This window comes from Branchiostoma floridae, chromosome 4 (assembly GCF_000003815.2).
Source record: "Branchiostoma floridae strain S238N-H82 chromosome 4, Bfl_VNyyK, whole genome shotgun sequence".
In the NCBI taxonomy this organism is placed as follows: Eukaryota; Metazoa; Chordata; class Leptocardii; order Amphioxiformes; family Branchiostomatidae; genus Branchiostoma; species Branchiostoma floridae.
In genome coordinates, this window is record NC_049982.1 from 20,530,634 (window position 1) to 20,543,458 (window position 12,825).

The window sequence follows — 12,825 nt, forward strand, 5'->3', positions numbered from 1 at the left end:
CGCCCCCCCTGCCCCCCCGGGGCCGCGGCCACTGTTTCCAACGACCACCGCGGGCACGCGTAGTTTTTTCAAAATGTTGCCAGACTACCTCATAATTTTGAAGGATGTAGCGACATCGATATTGATTATAACTTGAGAAATGGGCCGGCTTTTGGTCAGATTTTGACGCGTCGATGGTCCGCAACACACACTGACGAAAGTGGCGGCATCTGGGTCATACGGGGTCATTGGGATAGTCTATTAGACTGGGGGTGGAAATGTTACGCGCGGTGTGATTATACTCTACATTTAACTATATAAAATGTATCTGTTGCAGAAGTTGCATAAATAAGGCAAACTGCTACCAAAACATTTGACTTCATCACGTATTTATCTGAAATAAAAGTCTGTGTTTCGTTTAAAAAAACTGCTCGCCCATGCTTGCATGCAGTGAAGTGACCCAAGCTCGAAATTTCTGTTTAGACACGCTTCCGACTGTTTTTCTCGTAGAATATTTGCTTTTTTAGTGGTGTTGGGACATTGGCTCCAACAACAGGAGAGAAACGAAACCATACATGTTATTTTCATGGGCAATATTGCCAAAATTAACCAGTTGGTCTTCTGCCACACTGCCGATTTTTGGAAAGAACCGGTGCACATGTTCCGGCGAATCTTGCGGCGTCCGCAGTTGTTAACCATAGCGGTAAGATGATTTTGCAAGCAAACTTGCCCATAAACTTCTTTTCTAATCCGTGTATCATACTTTTTTGCCATGTTGTAGGTATGGTTGTATGTCTAATGTCCACTGTACCCGTATGTATGACGTAAAAACCATGAAACAAGCCCGAATCCAATCCAATTGTGTTCACATGGCCGATTCCGGTCAATCGGATTGCGCGCCAATCGGATTGCGCGCGCTGAATCCACCTCCGGAGGTGGATTGCAATCCTATCCAATCCAATCCAAAATGGGCAATCCAATCGGATTAGTTCTGTTCACATGGCTTTGGATTGGTCATTTTAATCGGATTCCTCGTTTAACTCACTTGCTTTTTTCCCATGTGAACGGGGTCTAAGACATCAGCAAATCACATGAACAGGAAAGAATATTGTAAGAGAACATATGTAAAGTGTTTTTTCTGTATCTCCTGTCCACAAACCAAGCGATAGAATTACTGCTGCCTTGTCCTATTACGGAAGGTCCAGTTTTAGACCTGTGTAAGTCTGCAGTGTCAAGGTTAATCCAACTCCTAATCTGTTACAAATCTCCTTTGTCAGAATGTCAGGATGAATATTTTATAAAAAGGAAGTGAAATATACCCTGATAAGAGTCATATTTGACACAAGCGGTCATGAAAAATGGATAGAGTTATTCGGCCAGACACTTCCGCAACACTGCAGTGTTCAAGTCTTCATTTTGGTGCCTTCAACCATATGATTGGTATCGATCTATGGCGGCTAGATCTGATAACAGATACTCAGTCCTTTACCTGCCAACAAATCCTACTACTTCTAGAATGAGCAAGTTTGTCTGTAATTGTAGACTCTTATGGTCATTACAGGATAATATGTAGGGGGAAATGAGGATAATGGTTCAATTATTTCTTAACAGCCAGGAAAATGAGCTGTATATATATCTACATGCGTGTGTGTGCCAGCCCAGAGCTGGTCCAGCCTCTATATTTAGGAACATCTCTAGGCATATTGGGTGTCCATGCTGTGTGCTTTTCCTCCCTTTCATGGAGAGAGGACCAAGAAAAAAGGGCCAAAAGGTAAGGCAGGTCTGTCACAAATTTAGCAGGAACAGCATTTCAGTCTTTCTGACACATGATAGATTTGTCCTGACAACCTATAGGGTCAGCCCAGAGGCAACCCACACTTGAGTTAGGATTGTTGCAGATCAGAGACATCGTTTCTCACAGTGAGATCTACCGTACCGCCACAGCGTGATATCTGTGCACATTCTGGCATTTATACAACGATTATCCTTACTTCGTGACGAAAAGCAGTGGGGTCTTCAGTAACTTTGGTAAGGCAGAACTTTTTACCAGCTACCTTTGTGGGAAATATTTGTGTCAGTTATTCTGTGTCGGGTAGGTAAAGAAATCAGTGCTGCAGTATGTTACATCATGGTCTGCTATTCTTGCAGTTTTATGACTTTCCCCAGAGGGATGGCTAGATTCATTTCCATTTTGATAGCTTTTATGTTGGCTGTCGTATAAATGTTTCCGCTCAGCTCAGAACCAGCACTTGGCTGTCATGGGGGTGATTCAATTTCAGTTAACATCTAGCTCATCAGGGATAGAAAATACAGGGATTAGTTTTAGTCATGTAATTAGAGTTTTAGAAGAGTGTCTATCCTGCAAATCCACTGTCTTCTCTTTGGTTACTTTCATGTTACAATTCAATCTCGGATCACTGATCACACTGAAATTGCATACCACATGTACATGTGTTAAAATGCAATATTATTGCCTACTCAAAACCAGTTGTCAGGCTGACGTTTTGGACCTTGTTGCCGTTATCAACGTCTCCATCTTAATATTTTATGGGCTGGAATGCAGTGGCTGTGACTTTGTCTGGTGGTTTTGAATATTTCCGCCCCGTCTAGTCTAGACATCACGGAAGCCCACTTGATCCCAAGTATTTGGGAATCCCATAAGAGCTAGGGGTGATCCCCAGTGTGATTCATTCTGTCCTGCACTTGGCCTTGTCTGTTGGATGGTTGACAGGTTCTCTTGGACACCCCTGCCAAATAATGGTACCTTCTTGCAGACCAATAAAGTACAGTAGACAGACTTGGAGCGAGTGAATGGGGCAATCCTCATAGGCGAGGTGGATATATTTTTTTTCAATTATAATCATAAATGGAATACCCTTGTTATACTTTTTATGTTTTAAATATAACATTCCAGGTCCAATCCGCAGTTATGTTTTCACTCAGTGGTTACCAGTATGGAGATCATGACTATAGGGCATCTTAACTGTTGTATTCCCCAAAATATGTTCAACATTTGGCATATGGTCTTATCTTCCTCAAACTGCTGTTTTCCATCAGTCACTTCCACACCAACAAAGTTTCAGTGGATACACCAGTTTTCAATAACCTTCTTACCCTAGCCTAAAGATGGAAGTGACCTTGTGGAAGGTTCAGTCAGGAAAATGAATTCCTGCCGCTATTGAAGACTATTCCATGTGACTCAAAGGTCAGATCCAACTTTGGGGTCAACAGTTTTCCAGCAGCAATTACTTGATAATTAACTGATAATGATCAGCCCTGCAGATAAAAACAGTTTCTGTTTTCTGTGTGGTTACCATCAGGCTTGTGTCCATAAATACTACAGGAAAGGATCATGAGAATAAACACTAATCTTGGAATTAAGATGATTTTCAATCACCTTGTCAAGTTTCTTAAGTTTTTGAAACATGATAGGAAAAATGAAGATATGTTTGTTTACATTCTTCATTTTCTGTGCTGAATATCACATTCAAGACATTCAGTGTTCACTTTGTATGTTGTTGCTTCTTTTTACCCTCTTAGTTAACGTGCCATGTAGTACTTACTGAAACCTGGTCAAGTCATGTTTCTAGAATGTTGAACTTGATGGTAGAAGCATTCTCAGCTTTTGATATATCAGAACCATTTTCAAAGTGTCTGGACTGCTGTAATCAGACACTTTACAATATACAAAAATGGAATGTTTCTCCTGTCTCCATTTCCAGTTATCTGATAACATTCAGATGTTTTAGGTGACCTTCTGACTAGCTTGACCCTGATAGAGGGTGGTGTTGGGGATCTGACAGCATGGCTAGAGGTTACACAGGTCTGCTACATGGCCTGAGGGATGGTTTAAGTTTGCTACTGGGTTAGGTTATGGATTTTCCAGGTGATTTAGTGTAGATAAGTGCAGGTCTTTGATCTCAAGATAAGGATTAAGGATATGAAGGTAGAATTACATGAACTGCCACACACACACCTAGGCAAAGTATAACATCTTATCCAGCCTTGTGAGGTTTGTCTGCTGCAAGAAGAAGAAAACCCTCAGCAAAGATTGTTAGGGAGCAAGTCGATGCTGTACTTGGTAGATGCCAGGCTAGACAAAGTAGAATGTAAGGCAGAGGATGAAACCAGGTATGTCTGCTGAGGAGTGGGATTTAAAAGTTTGTCACATTTGTTGCTGGACAGTGGTCATAATATTTACTGAATGACGGGTATTTTCTGGTTTAATTACCAACTATCCATATACGAGTAGATAGTTTCGGAAAAGTTCAGCTTTATCAGCAAGCTGTGATTAGAGTAGACATTTTGTAAGTTTTTCTTATATGATAAAGATCTTTTTTCAATCAGGGTGTTTCATTAGTGGTGTGTGGACAAATCAGTGGCTTTGTTGATAACAGGTCCCAGCTGTCAGTGCTGAGGATATTAGGAAGCAGTTTTTGTCACAAGCTGGCCCATGTCTTCATAATATTTACGTATGGAAATTATCCCTAAGATTCTTTTGGACTCAAATCATGACAGGTTGATATCCATACCACCACATGATATGCCCTGCAGCTTATTCAGAGTATTTGGAAGAGTCTCCCTCCATTTGTACAGTTTTACAAAATAAAGTCTTGACTCTTGTTCCATGTGATATACCATCATATAATTTAGATTCATTGGGTATGATCATGGAGTAAAGACCCCATCCTTTACCAAACCGTTCCTTTGCTTTGCATTTTCCATACGTAGCCCATTTTACAACAAACCCTTGCCATATCCAGTCTCAGCTACACCCATCTTTTGCGGCACCCACGTTTTGCTTTATCCAGCCATTGCCACACCCAGCCCTTGCCACACCCAGTCTTTGCTACACCCAGCTTTTGCAACACTCACCCAGCTTATGCATTACACCAGGCCTTGCTACACCCAGGCTTGCTGCACCCAGCCTTTGTTGTGGCTGGTATTGGTACTGTGCTGCTCCAAAGACCTAACGTCCTCTTTCATCCCCTCTTAATGTTGCAATTTGAATTCAACAGCTGTGAAAGGCAGTCTTCATGCATGCATATGGGCAAGGTATGAAATCAGAGAACTTTTTTTCGTTACATTGTTGTTTGGTTGTGGACCAAACTAGCTATATTAGGAGGGAACCACACAATGTTACTGCCAGACCCCCTATGTGTAGTGCTAATGGTTCATTTGGGCATAAATTTAAGACTGCAATGTCCAGAAGAAAGTTTCCAAACAACATGTAAGTGTATCTTTGTGGCTATGAATTATGATACACCAATATGATGATGATAGATTGCATTTGCCCTATGCTTTTGAAATGAAAAATGAAAGCATATGTTGATTACAGATTTGATTGAGTTATTAAATGCTGTGTGATGGGAATAGACTATTGGGAAGAAAGACTATAATGAGTCCTGAGGCCTTAACCCAGTATATGGAAATTCACCATGAGTTTTGAAAATAAACAGATGATTTTGTTATAAGGCCTCAGGACCAGGGTAATAATCTCTCTGTCAAGTCATGAGAACAAGTAAGAAGGATCTTGCTGTTATTTGTTGCGGATGTTGGAGGGAGATGGAGAGGGACGTGCCCCCTATCCTGCCAGGTCAGCTGATTGGAGTATTTCTGCCCATCAGCCGGGTGCTCCGGTGACCTCTCCTGCCATTTGCTGGTGGTTGACTTCGAGTTATGACTGTTATTTTCCAGCGTAATCTACATACAGTAACGGATTCTAGTTCACTCAGACTCAGATGGCAATAGGTCCTATGATAATTCTCACTGTCTGCATTTTTAACCTATTTCCTTCTTGAGTAATATCTGTTTCTTCTTTTGTGCATTTTCATCCCCTAGCCCTTACTAACCAATCTAGTTTGTGAAATGCTAACTTGAAGGGTGATTTTTTAGCTTTGCTACAGAACATTTTACTGGAAAAATGTGATGTTATCTATAGACTGCCTGAAACAGCATGCATAGGCTACTGTTAAGGGATAGGGCCCCCTTTAATTAAAGTTCCCACAACAGATATAGTTTGCACTTTTACATTTTGTACACCTTGAACCTACCTGAGGCATACCTGTCACAGAGAACCTGATATTCACACTTAAAGTCTCCTGTCCTAGTCTCCATGTTACTAATACTAAGTACCCCTTTTCTTCTTGCACTTGACTACAAGTACTCATTATTGGGTGCTTCTGGTGTATCAAGTATGGAGGCTAGACCCTACCACACAAAGAGATATATTTTTGCCTTCTCTGCTATTAACATTGCATGTGTGTATCACAGATTATACCTGGTACTTACATGTACCTGGAGCACCTGGGACAAACACGCTTGTTGTTGTTGATATCTGGGACACAATTTAGTCACACTTGGGGTGCACCAGTCATGGGTGCTGCACCTGTAAGCTTCCCTGGAGGAACATGAAGCATTCTTGGCTTGAAGTGTTACACTGATGGACAGGTAGTTTATGTTCCTTGGGTACCAAGCACTACTAATGTACCATGGAAGGATGGTGGTCACCTCTGGTCACAAAGACTTGAGATGAAAGCCTGAGGGTCTCACCTGTCTGTACAGGTGCTCCCTAAGACGTAACCTTATCCCAGACCTGGTGTTGCCACCTTCACAGTTGTTGTCCTAATACCCTGCTTTTGGAGCTTTCAGCATGACTTGTTCTTAACATGTTGGGAAGTCTGTGAAACTGGATCTTTGTGGGACAAGAGACGAAATACTCTGAAAGTTTAAAGACAACCGTGAGAAGACATGCAGGACTGGTCGTCCATTGTAGAAACAGTAACACCCCTCCGCACACACATTATCTCTTCCCCCATGCCCTCATGCCCTGGCCTTTCCCAGACATACCGAAAATGTCATTCTGAATCTAAATTTAGCATCTAAATTCTCCCCAAATCCAATTTTGGAAGCTCTATCCTTTTGAATAGAATTCTCCCTGAGTAAGATTTTACCCTTGTGCTTGTCTAAGTTTCAGACAAAAGACCTGGACATCACCCAAAGTAATGGGTACAGATCTGGTTCTGTTACCATGGCAATAGAGTGGGTCCACACCCACTGATGCAGTTGTGTCAAATGGACCTCGCTGTTACCATGGATATGACACTCACCCATGGATAAGATGACAAACTGAATAATTTTGTCACTCCTACCCATGTATAATGTTGTCATAGAAATGGCATGACTTTCCATCAGAAAATATGGACAAGTCAATAGGGATAGGTGTCTTTCATGGGTGACAGCCTGAAATATTTAGGAGTTAGTGAGGATTTGTGATGCATGGGCTAAATGTGAAGATTTTGCAACATTGCGAGGGAATTCAAAGGGGTTCATAACAGCTTGTGATGTACTCTAACTTGTCTGGTGAGGACATGCCAGTTTTGTTCCATGATCGTCAGACTTTGATATTTAATGTAACCACCAGGAAGACAGAGACATTAGGCAGTGCGTGGAAAGCTAACTTCTGTAGAAATAAAGAGGCATCCTAACATTCACCAAGTAAAGCTGACTTTTTGCATCAAATTTGTGTCATTTTGAGATAAAGTCGCAAATTTACAGTTGTGTCCTACATTTGTATATTGTTGTTGTTAGCTTGGAACCAAGAAGTAAACTTAGTTATGCCTGATATTGACAAATTGTCTCTTGTTGTAGAACTTGCCCCCCACAGCAACGGTTGGGTGGCAAAGTGATAATCTGACATTTGGAAAATGTCAAAATGTGATCCTTCCATCTACCAGTCGTAGATATTCATGTCTTATCCCAGGATTTTGTATCTCCAGCTGAGAAAAGGTGGGGACAAAAATGATGACTTTTAGGCTCCAACATCAATCAACATTAGGACTCATGTTACAGTTTGATGCAGGGTTGTAGCCAGCACCCGTCCTTCCGTTCTTTGACGGAATTTTGCAGCTCGGGACGGAAAATATTTTTGCCCATGCCGTCCTCAGTGATGGACAAAAATCAATATGTAAAGTCAGTAAAGATATAAAAAAAACTGTCTCTCTTGTGTAATTTTTCACCAAAAAAGATGAATAACTTAGTCTACCAGCAAAATTTACACCTCAAAATCCAAGAAATAGCATTTCTGAGGGTCTAGATTTCAAAATCTTCCAGGAAAGCATGCCCCAAGACTCCTCTAGGAACGTTGTGCCTTCAGCGCTCGATAGGATTCAAAATCAAGGGGACGGAAAATGATTTCAGGCTAGCTACAACCCTGGTTTGATGGTACACCAGTGGAAGTTGTATATCATAGTAACAGGAGATGGTAATAAAATGTTATTGCAAGTTCGTGCCCAAGGGCTAATTAGAATTAACAATTTTGTTAAATAGTAGTGAAAATATTCGTTTTGACAATGTTTTTTTTTGTTTTTAACAGTATAGCTTGAACTATGTAGAATCAGCACAACAGTGCTCAGACTGTGTGTTGAAGAAATCTGAATACCTTAAAAGTAAGAGTGGACCCAGTGTCACTACCAGCTGCCTGGTTGTCCCACTTCCCACTGGTACCTATTGTTCCCCTGCCCTTTTCTTCACCCTTCTTTATTGTATGGCAAACTGGGTTACATCTGTGAACCTCCCCTTTTGATGTGATTTAATAGACTTGTGTGGGAGGGCGGCAGTGATTTCACAGACAGGTGAGGGGACAGATCAGTAAGGATGGTAGGGGAGGAGGGCTGGACTCTTTTAATGACAGACTTGTGACAAATCTGTAGTTACAGTTGTTGGGGAACAGACAAGTAATTGATACAGGAGAAGTGAGGATGAGGATGAACCTTTGAGTTATGCTGGCACCTTTGAACATTTCGATGTCATATCAAAGAATTTTTTCTGTGCATCAAATTCTTCACTTGAGATAGCTGATTCCCCATTTGGATATCAAATGAACCACCCAACATGGCAAATGAGTAGAATATCATGCTGAGGGACTCAATTGAGAGTTTCAACCATGTCCACACTGGCTTCCACAGATTAGAATCTGGTGAGTGATCTGGTGAGCGGTGCAAACTTTGTAACCTACTGAATAATCTAGTTGTATACATGTCAAGTATGTGACATCTAACTTAGCGCAAAGACGTTTAACCATGGATACGGTCAGTATTATAACTGGGTACAGTCTGTCTCTGCTGTGTGATATTTTGCACTGTAAGCACTGACCAATGTTATGTCTAGTATTACAGGGTGCATGTACATGTATGCATGTCTCAGACAGATGCGCCCCTGTCCTGACATATTTACTTCAGTAACTGTGTATTGTTACATTTGGTACCTGGATATCAGTTTGTTTTGGTGCCATCTGCCATCCTTTACTGACATGAAAACAACACTTACCACAATAACCTGATGTATGGAGCTTATAATTAGAGGTCGCAACAGACTGTCCTGCTAGCAATTGCACAATACGTCTGCGCCTGCCTTTGTCGCTTTTGTGTTTGCCACTGACTTGAACATAACTCTGAGTTTGGTCAGCACACACTAAATGTTTGGATGTACATTAATTAGGTTGTTGATCATTTCCCTGTTGACAGTTGAGTACAGGCAAACAGAAGTTACGCTTTCAATGATGAAAAGTGTCAAGTTTGATAAGTCTTCTCTTCAACTTTAACGAGTTGTAGTCGCCTTTGCTGATCAAAGACATTGTGTCCTAGTCCTGACCAATGACAAAGTTTGCTTTTTGTTGAGCTATAACTAAGTCAGTAATACATTTATTAGATGGAACTGGAAATGGATCGTTAGTAGTGAATGACATGCAATCTAGGTTTATCCAATTTAAGATTTTATATTGTGTACCAGAGATTATCCCACCGCAAATAGCCCTTGTCTGTCCTATAATTGAATAGAAAAATGTTCTTATGGCCATCTTTAGAATTGGTCAGCCTGAAAATGTTTTTTTCAGAATCAAAAAGAAATGTCATTCACTTGCGCAGGGCAGTGGAGGCAAGCCTTCCTGGCTTCCCTGTGTGCATGTCGGTATTAATGATGTAGAGGAACAATCAGAAAACATCATTAAATCTGCCTGTAGAGATAATAACCAATAAGCGCATGATTGGTAATAACACATGCTAATTAGTGGGAACAAAGGCCCCCTATCAGCCTGTGTTGTTGACATGGTGTCCATTAGGCCTTGGAACCTTTTACTGGGCCTTGGGCACAACAAATAAATCTTGTGGTTTTCAGGTTATTTGAAATAAAATTTTAAGAAAGGATACAAAAGATTCCATTTAAAGTTAAAGACTTCAAAATCAAAACACATCAATTGTATCATCAGATTGCAAATCTAGAGTAACATAACGTAACTAAAACCTAACATGTACAGAACTGATGACATGACAAGAATTTAAGGAAATGATAAGCTGTGAGACTTTTGTTTTGATGCTTTGATTATTTAAAGTATGTCGTCATTGACATACCGGTAGGTGTAAGAATTAAATGATAGCTAAAGGCTCTTGTCATCTTGAACATACATGTATCAACTGTGAGGACCAAGGAGTTTTGATATGGCCCACTAATGGCCCACAATAAAGCCATTCTCCTCCATATCGGCCCATCTAAATGGCCCTGATTATGATGGAGGTGCGATACGGCGGGCCCAGGGGCACTATCAGATGTTATTGCATTAATAACAAGGTAACCACCAGAGACCAGCCCCAGTAGATCTCACATGATTGTGGAGGAACATCTATCTCACATAGTGTGCAGCCAGAGCTGGCTGGGATATCAGCAGATCGAGAAGCGAGTGGCTTGTTGAACAATGTTTCTGTCACAGGTGCAGGAACGTTCAGGACAGTGATCCATTCACTGGCATTCTTCATCTTCATCTTTAGGTTCTAAATTTTATTTACTATCCAGTCTAAGATCATAAATCTTATGCTTTCAGTTTACTTGTACAGTGATGCTTCTGTTTTATCAGATATTTTATTTTACCGTAATACATTATCATAGAATTCTTTGTTAGCTTGTAAAACATGAGCCTTATGTATATTGTAATGTACATTTTGTACCTGTAGTTTATGTATTTGTTTTTGCAACAAAGTTGTAATAGTTATTGATAAGCCTAGCACTTAGGCAGTATCTGTATAGCAGATGATCTGATATCTCAGCACCAAATTTAGGTTGGTATTTGCTAACAGGCGGGGCAGCGCTCTCATGTCATGAATATGGACCCATGGCAAAATAGAGCCCACTTATGCTGGAGTGGTGGGTTAATAAGAAGTAAGCTCATTTAGTGTAGCCTAGAGGCCATGGTATACTGCATTAGATGGTTAAAGAATGAGCCTTAGGTGCAGCCTAGCTGGAATTAAATTGTACTGAAGTGAGAGTGTAGCCAGAACGTGCTCTAATTTAAAGTTCAGATTGTATTGAAGTGGAAAGTGGTTAGCTTATGTCGTGTAAAACTTAACACGACATAAGCTGGGCTGACGTTTTTCTAACCCTTTACTTAAAAAAAAGGTATAAGGTTAGAAAATGGTTCTGTAACATGGCCTGGGGCCCAGCTTATTGTGGTAGCACTACAAAATCAGTTCCTCTTGCAAATCAGGTATGAAGTGTGACCTGTGTTGGGTGGTCTGGTTCCTGGGAGCACTGAGACTTGGCACAGTGTGTGTCAGAACTGACATAAGGACTATTGCTGTGTATATGTGTTTGTGTACCTGTATGCATGTGTATATATTATATATATATATATACATTCTCAATACATACCAAAGTCATCACCCCTCTCTCTTCTTCGCTTTACTTTTAAATTTACTATTTTAGTTCAATGAGCACATTGTAGCTGAACAAATGAAGACTAAGTGGTCTTTTCCTGGTTTACTAAACAGGTGATCATCTCAGGTGATGTGAAGGCAGGATTAGTCATCAGAAGATTATGTGCGGAAGTGTTCCCTATTGTTCAGACTTAAGTGTTTTGCTAGTAGAGATGGGTAAGTTCCTTACAACGGACAGGTGGGCTTGATTCCTGTAAAGAATAGATGATTCCAACCCATTAAACAGGAGTTATCTCAGCTGATGATGCTAAGTGTTTGAATGGTGTTTGTAAGGCCATGTGTTTGTTCAGAAGTGGCGAATAGTTGGATTAATGGAGTCATGTATTGTAAGGAGTGAAAAAGAGTTAATGTCTTGGCAGAAATAAAACTGTTTGTTTGCTGCTGTCCTGAAAAAAAAGTATCTTGTCTGTACTGATCCTTTCGAAACTCTGGTTTGGAGTAGGTTACCTATTGTGACTAGTAGCAAGTTACATGTAACCCAACGTATCATTGGGTTAGAACTCTTGAGCATCAATCAGTAATTTACATTCAGGTCAGTTTTCTCCTGACTATCAGGGGAGAAAAAGAGGAGGACCCCCCATCATGGGCTCATTACCGCTGCTAATCAGGCCTGTCAGGTGCTGGGTCCTCAGGGAATCATGGGAATGGGCTGTGCTTTCATTTTTAATGCTGCCCTTCTAGCCCTAGATTAAACTGATGGTTACTGACCACAACTGTACGCCGTTGGTTTTTTTGTTACAACAATGCTGTTCTCAGAGGATTTTAAAGTATTTATTTGTTGAAGCATTAGTAATTTGAATGGTTGGTCAAGTATTAAACCGTGTTTTGATAATGGAGATTAGAACATCTCTAACATCCATTGGCATAATACCGGTCGGTTTACTGCAATTTCTCAAGCAATGCTAATTTGGCAAATGATCAACGCATCATTTTCTCCAGTTACATGTTGCTGTTACAGCTTACCTTTGCCACTTCTTCTGTGTAAATTATTTTGTCTCTCTGGTCCTGCTAAAAACATAATATCGTAATTGGAACACACCGCGGAATTGCACGGAGAACGGGCGCGTGGTTGGAAGGGGGTGCA

General features: G+C 40.7%; 1 protein-coding gene across 7 annotated transcripts in view; it reads left to right on the forward strand.

Moving 5' to 3' along the window:
• LOC118413524 (leucine zipper putative tumor suppressor 2 homolog) overlaps positions 1 to 12,825 on the forward strand; it is a 53,443-nt gene that overhangs the window by 24,828 nt on the left and 15,790 nt on the right. The window contains exon 1 of one of the 7 annotated variants that reach the window (XM_035817034.1): positions 1,624 to 1,750. The exons of 4 other annotated variants lie outside the window; for them this stretch is intronic. The gene's annotated coding sequence lies outside the window, so the exon portion shown is untranslated. Of the gene's footprint in view, positions 1 to 1,623; positions 1,751 to 1,879; positions 2,008 to 8,931; positions 8,957 to 12,825 lie in introns of those variants that run through there. 2 more of the 7 variants (XM_035817037.1, XM_035817038.1) reach the window with 2 other exon arrangements.